Source organism: Alosa pseudoharengus, unplaced genomic scaffold (genome assembly GCF_046254945.1).
Source record: "Alosa pseudoharengus isolate Yale_2024_CS ecotype anadromous, Long Island Sound unplaced genomic scaffold, YU_APseudo_1.1 YU_APseudo_1.1_scf_2, whole genome shotgun sequence".
In the NCBI taxonomy this organism is placed as follows: Eukaryota; Metazoa; Chordata; class Actinopteri; order Clupeiformes; family Clupeidae; genus Alosa; species Alosa pseudoharengus.
The window spans coordinates 15,117,951-15,130,215 of record NW_027468663.1 but is presented as its reverse complement, the minus strand read 5'-3'; positions in this window follow the sequence as shown (position 1 = coordinate 15,130,215).

Here is a 12,265-nt window from a genome sequence, read left to right as displayed (position 1 = left end):
CCGCTCCATAACAGACAAAAAGTTGAGTGTGTTCCCTCCTCAACGACTGTGTACGGGCCAGATAAGCTCTCAAAGCCCTGACTGGGCACAGAGTGAGCAACTTGTCGCGCTCTGCCTGTCAGGCAGCAGACGGCTGGAATTGGGTCAGCTCCAGAACCTGGTTGATAGACTGCTGATTTAGAACCTTAGGCAGGAAGACTGGATTAGGCCAAAGTGACACGCCAGTGCCCCCTGCCTGCCACCTTAGGCAGTCTTCGCTGACGGAGAGGGCGCACAGCTCCCCGACGCGCTTGGCCGAACAAAGAGCCAGGAGAAAGCAAGTTTTAAGAGACAAAGATCGCAGATCTGCATCTAAAATGGGCTCATACGGGTCTTCAGTAAGTGACCTTAAAACAGTGGGCAAATCCCAGTTCGGTGCCCGCAAAGTGTGCACTGGCCACAACCGGCGGGCCCCTTTTAAAAACTGACCAATCAGTGGATGCCTACCCAAGGGTCTGTTATCCGCACCCCGGTGAAAGGCTGAAATGGCCGAGGCATAAACCTTCACAGTACTGACCGCCTTGCCTTGATCCAAATAGGACTGCAAGAAGCGCAAAACTTGTGGCACAGGGCAAACCGCTGGCTCAAGACCCAAGCTGGCACACCAATCCGAAAAGATCCTCCACCTGAGTGCATAGCAAGCTCTAGTAGAAGGAGCCCTGGCGTTGTTCAGAGTCTCCTGCACAGACTCAGCTAGCTGTTCAATGACGGACTCTACAGGGGCCAAACCCACAGGCGCAGGGCACCTGGGTTCGGATGCCAGATCTGCCCGTCTGCTTGGGACAGAAGATCCGCCCAGCAGGGTAACTGCCATGGCTGACCCTGCAGGAGCCGGAGAAGGTCTGGGAACCAAGGCCTCGCCGGCCACCGTGGAGCAACCAGTAGAACTGTGTGTTGGCCCTCCCTGATCCTCCGCAGGACCTGAGGTACAAGAGGGGATGGAGGAAAAGCGTACAACAAGCCTGTTGGCCAGTCTTGTGACAGAGCATCCAGGCCCAAACTGCCTCCCTGTCCCACAAGAGAGTACCACTCTGGGCAGTGAGTCGTTTCCGCCGACGCAAACAGGTCCACTTGTGCAGTACCATACTGAGCTGACCACCTCTGGGTTCAATCTCCATTCCCCCGGGAGTGGCCCGGTCCTGGAGAGAATGTCGGCCGCCCTGTTCTCCATGCTTGGAACGTGTACTGCCCTCACTGAAGCCAGACGCGGCCATGCCCATGACAGCAACTCCTCCGCCACCTGGAGGCACCGCCGGGACCTCGTGCCGCCTTGGTGATTGACATGATACACCGCAGAGGTGCTGTCTGACCTCACCAGAACATGTTGGCTTCGCAACCCTGGCAGGAACCTCTGCAGGGCGAGATGGATGGCCTTCAGCTCGAGGACGTTGATGTGCTCTGACGTCCAGGAGGGAGGCCACACGCCCCTCGCTGACAGCCCTTCCCAGACAGCTCCCCAGCCTGTCAGAGAAGCGTCTGTCGAGATGACTTGCCTCTTGTGAGGAAGGCCCCCCAGTGGAACACCCTGGAGTAAGAACCTCCTGTCCCTCCAAGGACGCAGGGCTCGGATGCAAGCAGGAGACACCCTCAACTTCACATGCCTGTCGTCCCTCGGGTGGAGCTGAAAGGCATTGAACCAACACTGCAGGGGGCGTGCCTTCAGCAGGCCCAATGGCAGTACCGCAGCTGCCGCGGCCATTAAGCCCAACAGCCTCTGGACTTTGTGGGCGGTGACCAGTCTGCCCAGCCGAAAACCTGTCAGAGCCTCGGTCAAGCTGTCTGCCCTCCGTGGAGTGAGAGACGCCGTCATGCTGACCGAGTCGAGGAGGACACCAAGGAAATCCGCCTGCTGGCGGGGCTGCAAGTTGCTCTTTTTCCAGTTGACCGTGAAACCCAGGGCCTGGATATGGGTCAGAACTGTGTCGGTGTCGTGCACCACCTGCACCTGAGATGGGGCACAAATTATCCAGTCGTCCAGGTACGGTAGGATCTTTAGGCCCTGGACCTGCAGGAGGGCTAGTGCGGCTGCCACCACGCGAGTAAAAATTCTGCGGGCCAGTGAAAGGCCAAATGGGAGGACCTGAAACTGGAACACCCTGCCTTGGAAGGTGAAGCGGAGGAAGGACCTGTGTGCTGGGCAGATAGGGACGTGGAAGTACGCGTCTTTTAGATCCAGAGATGTAAACCACTCCCCTTCCTGGATGGAATGAATCACTATTCCAACGTGGACCATTTTGAATGGCAGCACCTTGAGGTACTGGTTCAAGGGCCTGAGGTCGAGGACCGGCCGTAACCTCTGTCTTTTTTGGGCACAATAAAATATTTGGAATAAAACCCAGTGTGCTATGCGTGCGGCAGTACTTCTGAGATGGCCCCTTTCAGAAGCAACTCCTGGACCTCCTCGACAAGCACGGAATTTAAAAGGGGGTCTTTCACAGATGTCATCTTGACCCCTGAAAACGTGGGGGGCTGCCGTCGAAACTGTAGGCGGTAACCGTGAGTCACCATAGCCACAACCCAAGAGTCTGGCACAATCCCTTCCCAGGAGGTCCTGGACAGCTGGGAAGGGCAATCGACGGGCAGCCTTGGACCGCCACCGCGGCCTGCACCTCTGCCTGCGTCCCGTCGAGGTCTTCGCTGACCTCTGGGCCAGGGAGTTGGGGCTGAGCTCTGGTCTGGTGCATGAAAGCGCCGGTCCCGTGGGGCAGCATAGTTGATACTTACCTGTGGTGTTCGGGCGGGCTGCCACCGCCCATACTTACCTGATGCTGCCCCGTGGGGAACCGGAGCCCGCCGGTGGCACACACGCTGACCAGTTTCTCTAGAAGCGCCAGCCTGTTCCACTCTGTCCAGCACCCCCTGGGAGTCTGGATGGAACAAATGCCCAGGCACCACAGGGAGACCTAACAGGTCTGTCCTGATGGCATCAAGGAGAGAGGTTTGGGCAAGCCACACCTGTCATGACCGCAGAGGCCATAGCACTCCCCACATCACGCGTCAGCTGGGAGTGGGCTGACAGTGCGGCATCCACCAGGGCCCTTGCATCATGGTCCTCCGGGCTCATCGTTTTTCGCAGAGCCGCCAGAGTGATAGCCAGGGCGTTGCCCATACGGGCTGCCCGTTCTGATGCGTCAAAGCAGTGAGTGATGAGACGGTCCGTCTTGGCACACTCCTTACGCGGGCAGCGTGGATTGGGAGATGCATTGGCAGGCCCCAGGGAAGTCCAGGCGGCAATGGACTGCTCGACCGGTGGCATATCCCCCAGCCCTGAGTCGGCCGGATAGGCAGCCTTCGCCAGCTGACGGCAACCTGGATTGAATTGGGGGCGATGTAGCGACTTACCCCATGCCGTCCGCAGCACCTTCGTGTAATCCTCTGCCACGGGTATACAGGGTGGTGGGCTGCTGTGCGAGACGCCTTCCCAGACGCCCCCAAGGGAAGCCATGTCTGGCATAGGGGCCTGAAGACCCAGGATCTTGGAGGCACTCAACACCCGTGACATCAAGGAGCCGACGGTGACCTCCCCCGGCACCGTGGATTCATCAGTTGGCTCCACCATGTCTGAATGTAGCTCATCCAGGAAGCCGTCCCCGCTTACGTCATCGATCGTAGAACGAGGGGCATGGAGTGACAGCACATCCACATCACCGAGATCAACATCCGCACCATGGCTTTCAGGCCTGGATGGGGAGAGACCTTCCTGGCCAGGGGGCAGAGAAGAGGATGACGTGCCCTGGAGACCCTCCAGCCTGTCCATCCTCCTAGCCAGAGCCTGGAGAGCTGAGAGAATCTGAAGCGACTCCGCGCCATCACCTTCGGTCACGGCAGCTGGAGCCGAGCACTTAGCAGGTCCAGGGACCTCCACCTGATCATTCCTGGAAGGGGACTCATGTTGCTGGTCCCGTTTACGCTTGTGCGTATGCTTACGGCCATGCCTATGAGAGTGGGATGGTCGGTCGGGTGAGCGCCGCCTGTCCCGTCCACGCACGTGGCCACATGCCTGGTCAGCCCGGCGGAGCCGTTCCTCCCTAGGAAGGTTGCAGGCTCCGCTGCAGGGGCTGTCGACATCCTCCAGGAGGTGGGCGGCCCCAAGGCAAGCGGGACACTCTCTATGCCCGTCATTGGGGGCCATCGCGGCCCTACAGACTCTGCAGTAGTGTGCCGCCATAGCCTACCACAGAAAAACACAATGCAATACAACACAATACAATACAATAAGGCACCTACCTTGGCCGTACAACGCACTGGGTCTGCAAGCAGCAGCCCGTAAGAGATAATACAGTACACGGGTGGCCTGAAGCAGCGTGCGGACACGCTTAGCAGGCTCACACTGCCCCAGCTAGCTGCTGACAGCAGCGACGGGGTACACAACAGATATACAAAGAAGGCGGCCACCAGTGCGCGAACGCACGCGCCGACGTACACCAGTGGACAACTGGAGAAAAGACACACAGCAGCCCGCACCTCGTGCAAGACTGCACCTAGCAGACACAAACAGCTAACTTACCTTTGCAAGTAGCCTAGCACACAACAACAAAGCTAACAAGAAGCCCACAGTAACATTAGCGCCTAAGCGGCCGAGCACATACGCGCTGATCAGGCCCACACAGGTTCCGGCTGCCAGAGCAGTAAACAGAAATAATAACGGTGGCCCACGCCAGTGCGCGAACGCACCCAGCAGGCTCACACCAAGCCCAACTAGCCGCGAACAGCCAGATAAGGTACACAGTAGTTAACAAACAACAACCCGGAAACCTGGCACACACAAAAGGAAAATAACACTGAAACGGCGGCCCGCAGCAGTGCGCGAACGCAGGCAGCAGGCTCACACTAGCCCCTCCGCCGCGCGGTATGGGGTGAACCCAGGAAAGGCGTCAACAAGTTAAACAAAGTTAAACGAAGTTTCCTGAAAAAAAAAACACAGGTTACTGCCACATGCAGACTAACAAACACAGTCAAAGCAAGAAAGCAGTGAAAGTACGTATTCACGTATCACAGGTCTCAGATGAGGCGATCAAGGTGAGAGACTGAACCGGGAGCAATCTCCGCTATTTACAAGCTCGAGTCGTTCTGCTTCCGGAGGTCATGCATGACTTTGTTGACATATGGTCTCGGTGATAGGCAGAACGAAGGTGATCATTCCTTTTTTAGACCGTAGTGACGGTCAGAGTGAGGTCGAAACAGATCGTTGTCGACAGTTTTGAGTGAGCACACAGACGAAGTTGAGCGAGCGCGACAGAGATCTCCTGAGCTAGCGGAGGAACAGTTTATGTGAGCACGTACAGTGAAACTGAAAGAAAGGGGGCTGATGTTGCACATACATATTGATATTAGCAAACAGGCAAAGACATTTGTTGAGCACAACATAGATTCCTGTTTGCTCAACTACAAGTTTTTTTGTGCTCGAGTTTCATTTTTCCTCAAAATATAATTTGTGTGCTTGCTCAAAATATTTTTCTTCAATTGCTCGCTCATAAAAGTGGAACAAATGTAACTCCATAAGCTTCGAGCCATTTTAACCTGTGATGTGCCAATGAATGTTGTGTCTAGTCCATACCTGTCAACATTTAGCTTTAGGGGGGGGGGGGTATCAGTGTTTATACCAGATCTGTGTTTGCATATTTTCATACACGTGTTTCAACACTGCATTTCGGTCGTTGCTTTACCTTACCATTACCTTACGCATGCCAGTTATGTATCCACCAGCTGCCTGCCTGCAGCCTACTTCCAAAACTCCAAAGCTGCTTGCTGTCAGATTTGGTTTCCGAGGGAACAAGTTCAGTGTATCAACAACACTCAATAATGTGATTCAATTGTTAATCAATTAAATTCCCAACAATTTCACTACAGCTAGTTCTGGAGTAGGCCATTCAACTAGCCCGCTTGCTTACGACGAGACTCGGGCTGCGCAGTCGGCACCCGCTTCCTTATTTGGGTTTTGGGTTGCCAGGTTTTAGCCTATGACAAAACGGTTGAAATTGAAACTAAGTGATTGTGTACTGTATGTGTAGGGTGTATTTCATACACAATCTGGCAACCGAAATGCATCAATGATTTTAAAATGAAGTTTGATGGCCATGCAAATTACGGGAGTTTTCCGGGAGAAATAACAAAACGGGAGGGTGCTGGGAGATGACCTTGAAATACGGGAGAAACCCAGGAAAAACGGGAGTGTTGACAGGTATGGTCTAGTCACCTAACCTTGCTGTGGATCTGCATGAAATTATATTTATACCTGGGGTGGGTTTTGGTTCTCTAGCCCAGCGGTTCCCAAACTTTTCCCCCCGCATACCACCGCCTACATTCCGACTCGGCTCGCGTACCCCCACCATCCGACACATAAACACTTAAAAACGTAACACATTCTAAACTCCCCCCCCGCGCGCGTTGACAATATTTGTCCGTTTCCCTGTTTTAGGTGCGTGCATTTGGTCAGTTAAAAAGTTATGAAAAGTAGCCTGCATAGTAGCCTAACTACATCCACATACAATATCTTATAATAGGCCTACAACAACGCCTGACAAGGATGTATTCGTTTGGACAACATTAGGCTATACAGCCTAGAAAGGCTAAACTTAGGCTACCTTTAGTTTGTTAAATGTAATGCCTAGCTTAATGTTACCTTTCTTGCCCATCTGAAATAACTCCTAGCTTTGCTCCTTCCCTCCTTTCTGTTTTTGTTGTTTTCAAAAACCTGTTATATCCGCGAAACTTTCCCCCCACGGACCATCCAACGCATTCAAAAGTAACGCATTCTATTAGCTATTCCAGGCGTCATGTTTAATAAGCTGCCCTTTTTTTGATGAACACATACAGAGTTTATAAATTATATCCTTTAATTTCATGTTTCCATATCATTATGACCTGATTCGAAATTATGTATTTATTCATGAATTAATTACAAAAGATTTAAAATTTTCATTTTACACCTGTCCGCCATAGCCCTTTGCATCTCATGTACCCCCTAGAAGCAGCTTGCGTACCACCGGGGATACGCGTACCACAGTTTGGGAATCCCTGCTCTAGCCTATGTTGTTAGTTGGGGGAGTGACTGCCCTGGTGGTGCCCTGTTATATCTGCCTACTTTCCAACAGTCCTGTTATCTATTTTTGTGCTTGTTTAAATAAACTTTAGTGGTAAATTAGTAAATCTTGTGTGTTGCCTCTGTATTGGTGGATTTGGTTGTATTGAGCAGGAGTAGCCCCTCGGCGCGATAAATATACCTGAAAGATAACCTGTCTATGAAGCATCCTAAACAGGCTGGGACATTTCTGCTTGCTAAATAGGTTTTTCTGCTGTTATACTCTGTACTCAAGTAATGTCCACCACTGCCCACTACTTCAATCCTCTATTTTCAAAGGTGTAGATTCAATGTAGATTTATTAACGCACCCGTGATGATCTACATCTCCATTTAAACCAAATGTTTTAGAGCGCACTTTGAGAGATGTATCCAGGGCAGGGCTGTATCTGTTGCACATGCTACAAAAATCATTCTGTGGGATGGATGATGAGCGAATCAACAGCAGAAAAACCTATTTAGCAAGCAGAAATGTCCCAGCCTGCTTAGGATGCTTCATAGACAGGTTATATTTCAGGTGGGCCTATATTTTCCATTAGAAAACCATCACGTTAGCGAACGCGTTGTGGCTAACTCACTTAGCTCCTGTAGGCTAGTGTCAGAAAAGAATGAGATAAGATCGAAAGATACAATTTGCTTGGTAACCGCATAATGGTTTTCTACAAATACACCAATAAACAAGTTGGCCTCCATCACTCAACCAATGCTAACGGTAGGCCTAACATTATTTTACCTAGGTTGTAGGCTATTGATATACGTAACTTGTATAAGATTAACGTACCTGCAGTAAAAACCAAGCATGTCGGATACACATTCTCAGATTTATTTCAGCTTGGGAATTACATTTCATGTGAAAATCATCCTACCCTTATTAGACATTCTCTGCGGTAAACTACAGTGTTGTCCTTGTAGGAAGCGTCTATTGTCTTTCCAACCCACTTTAGATTAACTTCCAACAAAATTACGTCTCACTGCAACGATGCGCCATCTGGTGGACAAACGACTATGTAATGCCAATACTGGAAATGCAGCCAAATGATGATGAATATGATTTTCCTTTAATCCTACTGAATTTGTGATTATGTATCGGCCGATCTAATTGCCGATACCGATATGTGCGTGCCTGTGTGTGTGTATTATGTGTGCACCACCATCTACAGGCCGATGAGTGTACAGTCACTAAATGTACACATAAGGGACCGTTCGTTATTTATAAACGGGGCCACTGGAGGAAAATAGGGGAGGGTCATGTCTTTTTATTCTTTGTTGAGGGGAGGGTCACCTAACTTTTTTTTGTCTAGGAGGGGGGGTCACCCATCTTTTGTTGAAAACAGCAAAAAATCAAAGTGGCTTTTTTGATTGTTGATTTCTGTCACCATATAACGTTCTCTTTCTTCCATAGCTCTGTCAACATTGAACAATGAAAATAAGGGAGATTTCCCGGGTTTCTCATTTGGTAACCAGCAACAAGTGGAATTTGTTAATCGCTGTCATTCTCTCTCCAACAAAAATGTGTTATGTTCCAAGTAGCAGTGCGTAATTCTGCTTCATAAAGTTGAACAAATACATTGGTCATATAAATAGCCAGTTTATGGTCTACAGTGTAGAGTTGGTAAGTTATGGTAGGCCAACTTGGAGTGAATACAGGGGGATTTCTTTGACTCTTAGCCTGGCAGGTGCGCACGTAGACATAGCCTACAGCCGAACACTGCAAGCGCCAATGAATCGTGCTCTCACGACAACCACGTCGTTACTTAAATAGGCCTACTGTAGGTTAACATCACTCTGAGTTCGCATTCAAGCAAGCAAAACGATGATTTGAATACATATGTTTCTCTGGAAGGGCAAGGGGTAACAACAGGACAACACAGAGACAGGCCAGAATCCAGGACTAATGTTATGAGAGTATTACAGTAATATGGGATATTCTACGGGAAAATATTAAAACGGCAAGACAGCGGGGAAAAGTTAAAATGATAGGCCTAAACCCGGAAAAAGTTGGCATGTTAGGTATTTTTCGGTCCCTGTGATTATTTGTGAAATTGTGCAAACAGCCTTTTCAAGTCATTTGAGAAGGAAGGTGTAGCATGCTCCCAAATTGACGCTCGTCTGAGAAATTGAGTTTTGGATAATGTTCAGCTTCGGCAGCTTTACAATGACTGAGGAAGCCTAGAGACGAGTCCATAGCAACAGGTTCATGTGTTGAATTTCTTATTACCCAGTGTGCTTTGTTGAATGGTCTCAATGTTTTATTGTTTTATTTCATGTGAATACTTACTAGAGGAGTAACTTATTTCAAGTAGCCTAGGCTAATGCAGTTGTAGGAAGTGTGCATTTAGTTTCCATGCTTATTGTGTTTCCACAACAATGTTAGTGAGTAAATCTACTGAAATGGCCACCATCTTGGTGAAGTGTGATGTGTAAGATCAGAAAGCAGAGGGTGAGTTTAGAACGATAGCTTTCGTCGATGTCTTCATAGCGCTAATAGCGTGGGCGGAAGGTATCGACAATTGGCCGGGGCCTGGGGAGGGTCATGTCTTTTTTGAAAACACTGCATGAGGGTCGTTGAAATTTTTCTTGCAGGCAGGGGAGGGTCATGCAACTTTTGATTGAAGCTCTCAAAATCCCTCCGGTGACCCCGTTTATAAATAACGAACGGTCCCTAACTTAATTTTTTAGATTAAAAAAAATCCCCCCCCCGTGGATGAAATCCTACGAAACTTGGCATACCCCCAGAGAATGTCAGGTGAATCATACACATAAAATTTGGTGCAGTTCTGAACATCTTAACTGAAGAGAGGGGCGATTAAAGCAGAATGATAGCATTGATGAGCATTTTCAATTTTTAACCGGGGGGGGGGGGAGGGGGGGGGTGCAAATGAGTGATTATGGGCTAGGTTGATGTGGGCCCTTGAGACATACCATAAAAATGTCTTCATCCTCGGTGCCACGGTTCAGGTAGTTATTTAGGAAAAACTGCATTTGTTGGGGTTCGGGGGGGCCCAGCGTGGGGGGAGTTAGCCTGACAAGCCAGACCCACATTAAAATGTAGGGTCTGGGCACTCACCGTTCGCAGTGCTCAGTCCGAGGGGCGGGATAATCAGTTGTCTTTCAAATTCCCTCTGCACGCAATAGAACAGCGGCAGCGCTATGAGTCCCATGCCTCAGGCACGGCGCCAGGATTCCAGTTTTGGATGGGCCAGACCAATTGTGGGTGGGCCTTAAAAAAAACTTTATCAAATCAACCTAATAAAAATGACTGACTAATATACTGTTATATTATTTGTGCTTACATAATAGAGATTTGAATAGCTTGATGCTCTTTAAATAGTTTGTTGCATTGTAAAAAGGACGGACGTACCTATCCTCGATCACTGTCCTTGGTTCTGACCATAGACTGTTCTATATATACAGTCTATGGTTCTGACCAAATAACTGCGCTTTGGAATCTCCATTACGCACCATACCTGCTGGTTGTGCTTTAGCGCATCTCTCGAATAGACCTAAGGCTGTAAAAGTGGGAATCTAATATTTCCCCCAAACATAGTTTAGTTCTGCTTGTATAACATGAAGTCGAATATTTCATTTGTTTTAGGTTTTCAACAATACAGATCAATCACACTGCCCGACAGTTTCAATCAATATGCAGGGCAGTTGAAAACATTCGGGGCTTAGCCCATAGAGTCTAAACGGTTTTCATAATTCCCATTTTGCCTGACTTGCTGCTCACTTTTCATAAATAAATCCACTGACTCAAGCCTCATTTGCACCACATTTATTAAATATTATGGACAATAAAATTTTGACAATTAGAGGATGTAATGACATTTAGCTATCTTGACATTTTCTGTTTGCTAGAAACGAACTATATAGCCACCTAGCAGAGTGGCTTTTAAATAGCAATATGCATTATATGGTTTGTTACGCTTAGCTTAGGGAGAAGGGAACATTGAAGACTCACTCATTCGATTTTACAACTAGGCAAAGCAGGCCACCACTGTTTGGCCAGCTCCAGACTGTAGGCTAGAGGCTGATAACAAACCTGAACTTGTAGGCTAGTCTAAATGACGAGAACAGGATAACTCCACCACCACCTTGTTATTGATGACTTCATGATTTCCTTGTAACGTAGGCCTATACCAAATATCAAATGCAAACAATGACATGCCCAACCTCGCACGCGCACGTAGCCTACGTTCCAAATTATGTGTTATGGAAGGTAACGTTCATGTTAAATCTGCTGCATGAAGAAGAGTGAGTTCACCCGTGTCCGCTTGTATGCTTGTATGTTAAATACGTCCATCTCATCTCAAAGTTTCAATGCGCGATCGGAATAATGGTTTCATATTTGTTAGTCAACTGTACAAAATACATTCGGGGCTGAAGCCCTGGCAAAATCAGCTGGCTACTAGGCCTACCCCTCGGGCACAGAACTTGTTCATTGACAACGTCATCTGTCATGTAAAACATGCTCCAAGAGAGCTCATAAAGATCAATCACACCCATTAGGCCCTTTAATGCAAATCGGATCAACGATCACAATATCAACAAGCTGCATTGCAAAAAAAAAAAAAAAAAACATTTCAGAAGCCATTATTAAGCCATAGAGATGTGCTAGGTGTTATGGATCTCAGCTATCCTTCATCTCCTGGTTGCAGCGATACAACGAGACCGTTTGTGCACGTTTAAGGTACCTAAACAACGACTGTTGCAGCACTGTCCTTTACTGGAAATTATTTTCACACTTTCAGATCACTTGGAGCTAGCCTAGCATACAGACAAGCTAGATCCGACCCAGAACCTAATGTATCTGGCACTGCTGAACTTGCACAGAAACATCACCAGTTTGCGCACTAGCACAGATTATGAGATTATTTGCCGCTTTTTAATCATTCTTGACAAAATTAAAATATATTAAAAGTTTTTTTTTAAGAAAAGTTTTGGGTGGGCCTGTTGAAAAGTGGGTGGGCCTAGGCCCATCCAGGCCCACCCGTAGCGCCGTGCCTGCCATGCGTTTCCAACCAGCAGAGCTAGTTGGCTAGTTTAAACGTTTGCCAACTTAACAAAAGCTTAACTCATGTCACACTGTTCGCCAGCAGCAACATCCATCTTATTTGTTTTTAAGTAGCAGGGAATTCAAGCGAAA